We start from the raw sequence: 12734 nt of genomic DNA, 5'->3' as shown, positions 1-12734 counted from the left end.
GGGGCGGAGCCTCAGGCACCATGTTTGAGGGGGCTCGAGCCCCGAACCCGTGGCCGGGCTGAGTCTTGGGACATCGAAGCACTTACCTACAGGCAAGGCTCCAGGGCCAGATGGTTTTTCCGCTGAATTTTTAGATCTTATGCTACAGACTTGGCTCCACTTTTGTTAGAAGTTTATACGGAATCATTAAAGAACGGAAAGCTTCCTCCAACCATGACACAGGCATGGATCAGTCTGATTCTTAAAAAGGACAAAGTAAAGTAATTTAAGTAAAGTTATGACATCTCTTATACATATAGATCAGGTGGGGTTTATTTGGGGCCGTAGCTCTTCTGATAACATTAGGCGTTTCATTAATATCAAGTGGTCAGTAGTGAATGATCAGTCTCTGGTCGCTGCCATCTCACTTGATGCCGAAAAGGCATTTGATATGGTAGAATGGGATTATCTTTTTAAGATTTTGGAAATATACAGGTTCGGGAATACTTTTATTGGATGGATTAAGTTACTTTATAGACACCCTGTAGCAGCGGTACAAACAAATGGATTAATTTCAGATTTTTTTTTGCTCTGGATAGAGGCACCCAGCAAGGTTGCCCTCTTTCCCCATTATTGTTCTGTCTTGCCCTGGAACCATTAACAGCCGCAATAAGAAAGGAGTATGATTTTCCAGGGGTGCTGGCAGGAGGTGTGGCGCATAAGCTTGTACTTTACGCAGATGATATTTTATTATTTGTCTCTGACCCCACTAGATCTAAGCCACAGAATTATTGCTTTTAACATTTTTATTGATTCATAAATTAACACAAAGAAAAAACAACATATACAGGTGCTGGTCATATAATTAGAATATCATCAAAAAGTTGATTTATTTCACTAATTCCATTCAAAAAGTGAAACTTGTATATTATTTTCATTCATTACACACAGACTGATATATTTCAAATGTTTATTTCTTTTAATTTTGATGATTATAACTGACAACTAAAGAAAATCCCAAATTCAGTATCTCAGAAAATTAGAATATTGTGAAAAGGTTCAATATTGAAGACACCTGGTGCCACACTCTAATCAGCGAATTAACTCAAAACACCTGTAAAGGCCTTTAAATGGTCTCTCAGTCTAGTTCTGTACGCTACACAATCATGGGGAAGACTGCTGACTTGACAGTTGTCCAAAAGACGACCATTGACACGTTGCACAAGGAGGACAACACACAAAAGGTCATTGCAAAAGAGGATGGCTGTTCACAGAGCTCTGTGTCCAAGCACATTAATAGAGAGGCGAAGGGAAGGAAAAGATGTGGTAGAAAAAAGTGTACAAGCAATAGGGATAACCGCACCCTGGAGAGGATTGTGAAACAAAACCCATTCAAAAATGTGGGGGAGATTCACAAAGAGTGGACTGCAGCTGGAGTCAGTGCTTCAAGAACCACTACGCACAGACGTATGCAAGACATGGGTTTCAGCGTCTCGCCTGGGCTAAAGACAAAAAGGACTGGACTGCTGCTGAGTGGTCCAAAGTTATGTTCTCTGATGAAAGTAAATTTTGCATTTCCTTTGGAAATCAGGGTCCCAGAGTCTGGAGGAAGAGAGGAGAGGCACACAATCCACGTTGCTTGAGGTCCAGTGTAAAGTTTCCACAGTCAGTGATGGTTTGGGGTGCCATGTCATCTGCTGGTGTTGGTCCACTGTGTTTTCTGAGGTCCAAGGTCAACGCAGCCGTATACCAGGAAGTTTTAGAGCACTTCATGCTTCCTGCTGCTGACCAACTTTATGGAGATGCAGATTTCATTTTCCAACAGGACTTGGCACCTGCACACAGTGCCAAAGCAGCCAGTATCTGGTTTAAGGACCATGGTATCCCTGTTCTTAATTGGCCAGCAAACTCGCCTGACCTTAACCCCATAGAAAATCTATGGGGTATTGTGAAGAGGAAGATGCGATATGCCAGACCCAACAATGCAGAAGAGCTGAAGGCCACTATCAGAGCAACCTGGGCTCTCATAACACCTGAGCAGTGCCACAGACTGATCGACTCCATGCCACGCCGCATTGCTGCAGTAATTCAGGCAAAAGGAGCCCCAACTAAGTATTGAGTGCTGTACATGCTCATACTTTTCATGTTCATACTTTTCAGTTGGCCAAGATTTCTAAAAATCCTTTCTTTGTATTGGTCTTAAGTAATATTCTAATTTTCTGAGAAACTGAATTTGGGATTTTCCTTAGTTGTCAGTTATAATCATCAAAATTAAAAGAAATAAACATTTGGAATATATCAGTCTGTGTGTAATGAATGAATATAATATACAAGTTTCACTTTTTGAATGGAATTAGTGAAATAAATCAACTTTTTGATGATATTCTAATTATATGACCAGCACCTGTATATATTGAATCAATCACTTTAAACATTAAACCCCCACTATATCCCCTCCCCCTACCAAACTCCCACCCCACGAACACCCCTGTGGTCAATAGAATATAGACACACACACACACACACACACACAAAACACAAAACTAAAAGAACAAAAAAGAAAAAAATACAATAATCAAGTATAATAAAAAAATAAAATAAAAAAACTCTAAATGACTCTCTCCACCGCCCCTCTTCGAGATTCCCCCAAAAATTTAAGTAATTGCCCCATTTCTTATTGTAAAAATCCTTAACTCCCATCCTTTTGCTCGACCCCTCCTCGAAGGCAGCCACCCTCCCCATCTCCGCGCACCTCTCTGGGAACGAGGGTGCTCCACCCGACTTCCAACTCCTCAAAATAACGTACCTACCAATCATCACACTGGTCAAAACCCTGTCCTTCATGTACTTATCCTCCAAATCCATGACCTCCCCATCTCCCAAAATACAGAGCCTGGGGCAGAATGAGACCTGAGTGCCCAACACATCACACACAAAACTTTGCAACTTCAGCCAATATTCTTGGATCTTACGACACCCCCAAAAAACATGGGTGGTGTCTCCATCTTCAGAATGGCATTGCCAGCAGATGGGTGTGTCCTTAAGACCAAGCCTATACAATTTAGAAGAGGTCCAATCAAATCTATGTAAAATCTTAAATTGCATAAGGCGAACCTTTGAATCTCTAGATGCAGGCTTGACATTTTTCAGAATCCTAGCCCACACTCCCTCCTCCAATAACAAATTTAAATCTTAAAGCTCTGTCCCCCAGACTCTGAATTAGCAGGGAGTAATACACTGATGCCTCATGACCCTTCCCAAAAGCAGCAATCACCACTCCCAGAGTATCAGAAGCTCTAGGGGGGTGCGTGCTACTCCCTAAAACAGTGCAGAGCAGGTGGCACAGCTGTAAATACTTATAAAATTGAGATCTGGGAATCCCAAAATGTTGAATAAAATTTTCAAAAGATATCAATACTCCTATAAATCTCTCATATAGGTCACCAAGTGTATTAACCCCCCTCACAATACAATCTGACCAGCAGAAAGGGGACTTTTACGGTTCAGCCATATGCTCGAGGCTACGTTTAAATAAATATCCGAGTTAAACACTCTGGACACCTTTGTCCATATCGAGTGTAAATGCGAGATAATGGGGTGTGAATTAACTTCTCCAATTAGTTTGATAGAAGTGCTTTGCAGTGGTGAGATAGGGTCTCTCAGGGAGGGTCTCTCTCAGGGGGAAGTGATCAATGAGCCAAATGTCTGAGATAAAACAAAATCTTAGGTAGGCCTAGCTCACCTTTGTCAATCGGCCTATGCAACTTGTTGAAATGTAACCTGGGACACTTTCCATTCAAAATGAAGGACTTCGCTATGCTATCAAATTGCTTGATGTAAGAGAGGGGGACATCTACAGGGACAGATTGTAGTAGGTAGTTGAATTTTGGAATACAATTCATTTTAATAACATTAACCTTCCCAATCATTGATAAATGTAATGAAGCCCACCTACCCACATCGCACAAAAAACTTTTTATTAAAGGATCAAAATGAACTCTAACTAAATAACATAAATTTGATGGGAATAAAATAGCCAAATACTTAATGCCCTGTTTGGGCCATTGAAAGATGCCCAATTGAAAAGCCGTTACTGGGCAGTATGCAGTCAGAGCTAAAGCTTCGGATTTAGACCAATTAACTCTGTATCCTGAAAATTTAGAAAAGGAATTGATAATTATGTGCAGGCTAGGCATAGATCTAATGGGGTCAGAAACGAATAACAAAATATCATCTGCTTAAAGTAAAAGCTTATGCGCCACACCTCACTTTTGACTTCTTTTGTCCTTTTTAAGAATCAGTCTCATCCGGGATTGTGTCTTGGTTGGCGGAAGCTTTCCATTCTTTAATGATTCCGTATAAACTTCTAACAAAAATGGAGCCAGTTCTGTAGCATAAGATCTAAAAAATTCAGCAGCAAAAACATCTGGCCCCGGAGCTTAGCCTGTAGGCAGGGCCTTAATTACCTCGTCAAGCTCCTCCAAGGTTATCTCAGAATCAAGAGAATTTTTTTGCTCAGTCGTCAGTTTAGGGCGTTCTAATGGTTCCACAAAATGTCTAATATCTTCATCAGTAGACAAAGACATGGAACTATAAAGATCAAGATAGAATTCTTTAAAAGCATTATTAATATCAATGGCCGAGGTAAATGTTTCACCACCAGCAGATTTCACTGAGGGAATGGTAGAAAAAGATTCTCAATGCTTTATATATCTAGCTAACAGCTTCCCTGCTTTGTCCCCAGACTCAAACTATGACTATTTTGCCCTGAATAACCAAAACTCCACTTTCCGTGACAAAATTGTATTATATCTGTATTTCAATCGGGTCAATTCTCTGAGGCTATTAGACAACATTCAGTGCTTCAGCTCTGCCACTGCACTTTTAATATTCCCTTCCAACTTCACGAGTTCTCATGCTTTGGATTTTTTGGTGAATGAGGCATACTGTATGATCTGACCCCTAAGAACCACCTTAAGTGCCTCCCAAGCCACACCCACAGAGGATACTGAGGCCCAGTTGGTCTCCATATAAACATTGATTTCAGTCTTTAACATTTGTTGGAAATCAGGATTTAGCAAAAGGGATACATTAAGGCACCAACTATATGATTTCTTTTTCTCCGTATGTGGCAAAACCTCTAAACTCACCAGGGCGTGATCTGAGACTAAGATGTTTCCAATGGAACAATCCACAACAGATTATTTAAATAAAATCTATTCTAGAATAAATCTTATGGACTGATGAAAAAATGTTATAGTCCCTACCAAATGGGTTCAAAAGTCTTCAAATATCTGTAAGACCAAGATTTTTACATATCCTGTGAAGCGTCAGTGTTGCTCTAGGGGGCTTACATACTTTTGCTTCACTATGATCAAGGACTGAGTCCATCAAAAGATTAAAGTCTCCTCCCAATATTATGTCATGAGGGGTGCCAGCGGCTTGCAACATCCCTTCAAGGTCTATAAAAAAGCCTTGATCATCAGCGTTAGGTGCGTAAATATTAGCCAAAATCAACCTTTGCCCCTGAATTTCTCCTAAAATAATAATGACTCTTCCTAATTTATCTTTAATCTGTTTGAGACATTTGAATTGTAGATTCTTACTTATCAGTGTAATGACTCCCCTACTCTTACTTGAGCCAGCACTAAAGAAAACATGTCCACCCCATATCTTCCCAAATTCTTCAGCTTCCTGCGGGGAAATATGCGTTTCTTGAAGAAACACTATACCATATTTTTTATGCTTAAGAAAAGAAATAACCTTCCTTCTTTTTATGGGGTGCCCCAACCCATTCACATTCCATGTGGAGAGAGATAATCCACTCATATTAACAACTGACATATTGATATAATAGAAAAAATAAATTGCGTGTCAAAAACAAGACTCTAAAGACCACATTCCCCATTAGAGCAACAATAAAACCCCGAACTTCCCCCCGAACAAAACAAACAGAAAAAAGTAAAATGTGCACATTAACCCCACGCATGACAGCGCCAACTGGCTTCAATCCCCCTAAACTCAAAAGGTCCATGTATGCATGCGAGAACCCTCACAACAACTTTGCCATCGGATTGCTCAAGTCCGGTGCTTCTGCACAAATTTTTGGAGGCAATATTACATAACAGAAAATACTTTGTAAAACAGACCCCAGCCAACAGGCAGAATAAACACAAAGAACTATAGATTCATTCACAGAACTGTCTCGAAGGTGTGTTCCTCCACAAAACAAATTCCAGCTGATATAAAGCCATTCAGTTTCATCAGACAGACAGACAATTGATCAGTGAGCCGGCTGTTCTGAGTGCAGCAGATCACGAAATCATTCTAATGTCCCTTAAAAATATTCCACAAAAATAAACTCCAGCCAACAGGAGGTGCAAGCACAAAGAACATACAGATTTATCCACAACTGTCCCGAAGCAATGTTATTCCACAAAACGAGCTCCAGCCGCTAGGCGGAACCAGCACAAAAAGAAACAAAACAGGCATCCCAGTTCCTCAGATGATCGAGAGCCAAACTCATTCGGAGGCCGCATAAAAAAGTACATCATGACTTACTCAGCCTGTCAACTTTATAAAAGACGTCCATTATGTGAGCATGTAGATATTTTGCGGTTATCCATAGTGTCCATTCTCAATCTGGCCAGGAACTTCAGTGTAAAAGTGATCTTCCATCAATGCAAAAGTTTCTTGAAGGAGTCATGCCACAAAACAAACTCCAGCCGCTAGGCAGAGCCAATGCAAAAAGAAACAAAAATGGCACCCAGCTTCCTCAGACAATCAAGTCACTGAACAGCGAGTCAATCCACTAATATAAGAAACATCAAATGGCTTACTCACTCCAATGTATTTATAAAGGAGAGTGCCTGTTTGGGACATGTAAATACTTTGCTGCCATCCCTGGTGTCTATTCTCAATTTGGCCGGAAACATCAGTGCAATAGCGATCTTCCGTTGATGTAAGAGTTTCTTACATTCCTTAAACCGATCGTGTTTCTCTCTTGTCGAACTTGCAAAGTCCGGGAACAAGAAAATATTGTGACTCCTCCAAGAAAGCTTTCCTTTGCTCCTCGCCTGGTGCAACACGAGATCTTTATCGGATGATCTCAGAAATTTGGCCAGAATTGATCTCCCTCAGCCGATCTCCGAGCCAGGACTCCGTGAGCTCGCTCGATTTCCAGTTTATGGCCTGTTATGTCGAGCAGACTCGGGAAGAGCTCGTCCAGGAATTTCACCATATCTCTGCTCTCTTCATGCTCAGGAATTCCAACAATCCGTATGTTATTCCTTTGGCTCATATTTTCGAAATATTACATTTTTTTCCAAAATGTGTTGCAAGTCTGTTTTGTACGCGGTGGATTAGCAGATAATTCCCTTTCCGTTGACTCCAGATAATCAATCCATTTCTCAACATCCAACACCCTTGTGACCAACTCAGAGAATTTTGTTTCCATCGCCGTAATCGATCGACGTATTACAGTGAGATCCTCCAAGTCAGCAACAACCTTCGCCAGCATCACCGAGATGTTGGACAGTTGACGCTAAATTTCTTCTCCCAACGTGCCTTCCAAATTGAGTCCCTCAGCTTGAACACGTAAGTGTCTTTTAATGTCTCCAGAGTCTGAGGATTTTGACTTCTTTGCCATGTTTACCTCAAAGAGCAAATTTGTAACTGGGTTTATCGAATCTCACCGGATTATAACATGAAAATAATAAAAAACTAGCAAAGTGTGCAGAGCTAGTCGCTCACACGTCTGCTTCTCGCATGGCATCACGTGTCCCCTGCCTCCACAGAATTATTAATTCCTTTTCCAAGTTCTCTAGATACAAAGTCAATTGGTCAAAATCTGAAGCTTTATCTCTGACTGCGTACTGCCCAGTAACGGCATTTCAGTCGGGCGCCTTTCAATGGCCCAAACAGGGCATTAAGTATTTGGATATTTTATTCCCAGCAAATTTGTCTGATTTAGTTAGAGTTAATTTTGACCCTTTAATTAAAAAGTTTTCAAGCCATGTGGACAGGTGGGCTTCATTACATTTATCTATGATTGGGAAGGTTAATATTATTAAAATGAACTGTATTCCAAAATTCAACTACCTGCTACAGTCACTCCCTATAAATGTCCCCCTTTCTTATTTCAAAGTCCTTCATTTGGAATGGTAAACGTCCCAGACTACATTTCAACAAATTACATAGGCCGATTGACAAAGGTGGGCTAGGCTTACCCAAGATTTTGTTTTATTATTATGCGTTCAGTCTCAGGCATTTGGCTCATTGGTCGCTTCCACCTGAAAGAGCCCCTCCCTGGTTTTTTGTTGAACAGAAAGTCCTTGTCCCTATTTCAACATTGCAAAGCCTTTCTATCAAACTAACCGGAGAAGTTAAGTCACTCCCCCTTATTTCACATTTGCACATGATTTGGACAAGAGTGGACGGAGTATTTAATTCAGACATTTATTTAAATGTTACCTCAAGCATATGGCTGAACCCAAAATTATGCATCAATAAGTCTGCACCTAGAGATGCAAGGGTTTGCCTTATGCAATTTAAGATTTTACATAGATTTTATTGGACCCCCTCTATATTATATAGGCTTTGTCTTAAAGACACACCCAACTGCTGGCGTTGTCAATCAGAAGTTGGAGACACAACTCATGCCTTTTGGGGGTGTGTTAAGATTCAAGATTTTTGGATGAAGGTACAGAGCTATTTGTTTGACGTTTTGGGCACTCAAGTTTTGCTTTGCCCCAGACTTTGTATTTTGGGCAACAGCGTGGTCATAAATTTGGGGGACAAATTTTAAGGGGGTGGAAGTCCGACGGAGCGCCATCATTCCCGGAGTGATGTGCAGAAATGGGGAGGGTGGCAGCGTTTGAAGAAGGGGTACTTAGAGGATTGGGTAATTTGGACTTGTTTATGGGAAAGTGAGTTAAATATTTGGCATTTTTGGAGGGCTCTCAGGGAGGGATAGTGGAGAGAGAGATGTAGAGTTTATGTGTGTGAATACAATATTTTATTAACTTAATTTTTTTTATATATATATATTTGTTTTTGTGTGTCTATAATTATGTGGGACCACTGGGATGATCTTATGGGTGGGGTTGGGGATTGGGAGGGGGGGTAGTAATAGAGTGGGTTAAGTATTGATTCTGTTTGTATTTGTTCTTGCTTTTATGTGTTAATCTTGTGTTAATATAGGAATCAATAAAAAATGTTAATCTAAAAAATAAAAAAGAATCAGACTGATCCAGGCTTGTGTCATGGTTGGCGGAAGCTTTCCATTATTTAATGATTCTATATAAACTTCTAACAAAAGTGGAGCCAGTTCTGTAGCAAAAGATCTAAAAAATTCAGAGGCAAAGCCGCCTGGCCCTGGAGCCTTGGCTGTAGCAAGGCCTTAATTACCTCACCAAGCTCCTTCAAGTTTATCTCAGAATCAAGAGAATTTTTTTGCTCAGTCGTCAATTTAGGGAGTTTTAATGGTTCCATAAAGTAGACGAAGACGTGGAACTATAGAGATCAAGATACTTTAAAATCTTTAAAATTCTTTAAAAGCATTATTACTATCAGTCGGGTCAATCCTCTGAGGCCATCAGATGACATTCGGCGCTTCAGCTCTGCCTGCATGTTTAATATTCCCCTCGAATTCACAAAGTCTGGGAACAAGAAAATGCTGTGGTTCTTTATTGGATTATCTCAGGAATTTGGCCAGAATTGATCGGGGCCTGTCTCCCTCAGCGGATTGCTGAGCCGGAAACCTGTCCAAGAATTTCACCATATCCCGACCTTCTTTGTCCTCAGGAATTCCGTTATTCCGCCGGTTATGATTCTCCAAGTCTTCTAACTTCTCCCAGACACGCTCCAAATCCACCTTGGTTGCTAGCAGATTAGTAGCTAATTCCCTCTCCAATGACTCCAGATAATCGATCCGTTTCTTGACATCCCCCACTCTTGTAACCACCTCAGTGAATTTTGTCTCCATGGCAGTGATCGATCGACATATTACAGCAAGATCCTCCAAGTTAGCAAAGATCTTCATCAGCATTGCCAACATGTTCAACAATTCTTGCCGAATTTCCTTCACTTCTCTGGCCAAATCGGCTCCCTGGTCCGCTGCCTTGTCAGGGGCCTCAGCTTGAGCACATAGAGTGTCTTTTAATGTCTCCAGAGCCCGAGGATAATGAATTCTTTGACATATTGTCTTCCTAGAACAGTTAAGGATCAGGATGTATCAAATCTCACCGGTTTATGACATAAAAAGTATTAAAACTAGCAAAATGCTCAGAGCTCGCCATTCACACGTCCGAACCTCGCATGGCATCACGTGACTCCCCGAAAAGAACATTTTTGTACACAAATAAAAAAATTGCCTAATCATTCATTATTATGTACTGTATATCATAATATAAGATAACGTGTTAACGTGAACATTACTACACTCATTAGTCATTATCTATACAATGCTTGTAAGGTAATGTATGTATTAGTTGATTAATTAGAGTAATTATAATGCATTTTACAGTTAATTAAAATAATTAACATGGGTGTGGATGAGAAACAGATCACTTTCACATTCTTGTTGTAGTGTTTTTGGTGATTCACATTTTTCTCTGCATATCTCCCCCTGCTGGACAGGGAGAAGAATTTCTAGCAAAATAAAAAGGAAAAAAATTGATCTGTTTCTCAGCCACACCTGTCATATCACTCCTGAAGACATGGATTAAACCAGTGGAGTCGTATAGATTACTTTTATGATGCCTTTATGTGCTTTTTGGAACATCATCATTTTGGCACCCATTCACTTGCATTGAACTGACCTACAGAGCTGATATATTCTTCTAAATATCATAATTTGTGTTCTGCAGAAGAAAGGAAGTCATACACATCTGGGATGGCATGTGGGTAAGTAAATGATGGGAGAATTTTCATTTTTGGGTGAACTATCCCTTTAAAGTGATGGCTTAGCCATAATTTAATATTCTGTCATCATTACCCTAGTTGTCATTTTTATTTGTATAGCGCCTTTCACAACACACATTGTTTCAAAGCAGCTTTACAGAAAATCATGCATTAACAGAAAATGAATCTGTAATATCTATAATGTTTTTGAGTCATCATTGTGTAATTTGATAAAATATGATTGTGAACTGTGTTTAAAAATAAGCAATTAAATAATAACTGTATTTAGAAACCCAGTGAGCAAGCCAAAGGCGACTGTGGCAAGGAACACAAAACTCCATAAGATGTTAGTTAATGGAGAAAAATAACCTTGGGAGAAACCAGGCTCACTGTGAGGCCAGTTCCCCTCTGGCTAACATCATGAATATAATGGCAATATTACTTAATTATGTATAGTGCAATTCATGGTTTAAAATTATTAAACTAAGTAAGTGTTAAGGGTCAGTGTTTAAACAAAGATTTTGTAAGAACTGTAAGATTAATGACTAATGTCTTTGAAGTTCATCTTGGATTAACTGCAGAAGTTCACATAGATGCATTGTCCTTTGTTAGTTGGCTGATGAAGGGTTTTGTTGGCAAATAATTGATAGTCTATGTATTCCATTATAAGAGTGTAGTCCATCATTAGACCGAGGTGATGCAGGCAGAGACCAGTGAGGTGTGTCGCAGTTCAACTGGCTGGTAATTAAGGTTCAGATATGCATATGATGTATCCCATGTCTTATGGTTGGAGTTGGCATCAGTTCATCTTCTGAAGTCCATCGTAATAGACTGAAGTGATGTTTGGCTGGCATCGGCTGCATTTAGTCGTCATCACTCAGAGACACGTAGCAGTGGAGCCCAACACGAAGCAAGAATGGAGCTGCATCTGGCCGGCTCTGGTAACAAGGTTGAGATAGGAATACAAATAGAATAATATTAGCATAGATGCCATTCAATTTATTGCAGAGTTAGATCATGATCAATGTTTCTGGTTTCTGGTTTCGGCAGACCTAACTAAAGCAGCTTAATTGTGAGTTGAAGGATAAATTAGGTGTATGCCTGGATAAAATATAACATAGTTTTGATTTATTTTGGAAGTCACAACATAATTCCCATATTTCCATTTCTATTATTCCATAGTTGTGATGACTTTAATATTATTCTAAAATGTGAAATAAATAAAAAATAAAGAATTAGTAAGTGACCCTAAACTTTTGAACGGTAGTGTACACTTATATACTGTCCTCTGAGTAACACCAAAAACATTACTGTAAATTGTAGCAACACCTCCTCCTCGACCCTTCAGATGAGGCTCATGTTTATAACGATAACCTGGGGGAGTAGATTCATTTAAACTAATATATTCATCCGATTTAAGCCAGGTTTCTGTCAAACAGAGTGCATCCTAACTATGATCTGTAATAATTTCATTTACAATTAGTGCTTTGGTAGAAAGAGATCTAACGCTTAGTAGCCCTACCTTCATATGATGTTTATCTTTAATTTTTTTTTTTTAAGTTTGACCTTAATCAAATTTTTTTAATGATTTAGTGAGAGTTTTGTGTTTGGTAGTTTGTGGAACAGACACAGTCTCTATGAGATATCTAGGTGATACAGTCTCTAATGTGTTGTAGTTTATGTGACCTGTGTGACGTCTCAAGGCAGCTAGCAGACCATACCCTCATGTTTTTCCAAACCCATGTGACCTTCTGTATTCTGTGGAACACAACATTTGTTAGACAGAATGTTAGGGACTGGCAGTCTTGGTCACCATTCACTTTAATATATATGTATATCTATCTATCTATCTA

The sequence above is a fragment of the Myxocyprinus asiaticus genome, chromosome 22 (assembly GCF_019703515.2).
Source record: "Myxocyprinus asiaticus isolate MX2 ecotype Aquarium Trade chromosome 22, UBuf_Myxa_2, whole genome shotgun sequence".
In the NCBI taxonomy this organism is placed as follows: Eukaryota; Metazoa; Chordata; class Actinopteri; order Cypriniformes; family Catostomidae; genus Myxocyprinus; species Myxocyprinus asiaticus.
Note: the sequence above shows the minus strand (reverse complement) of the source record.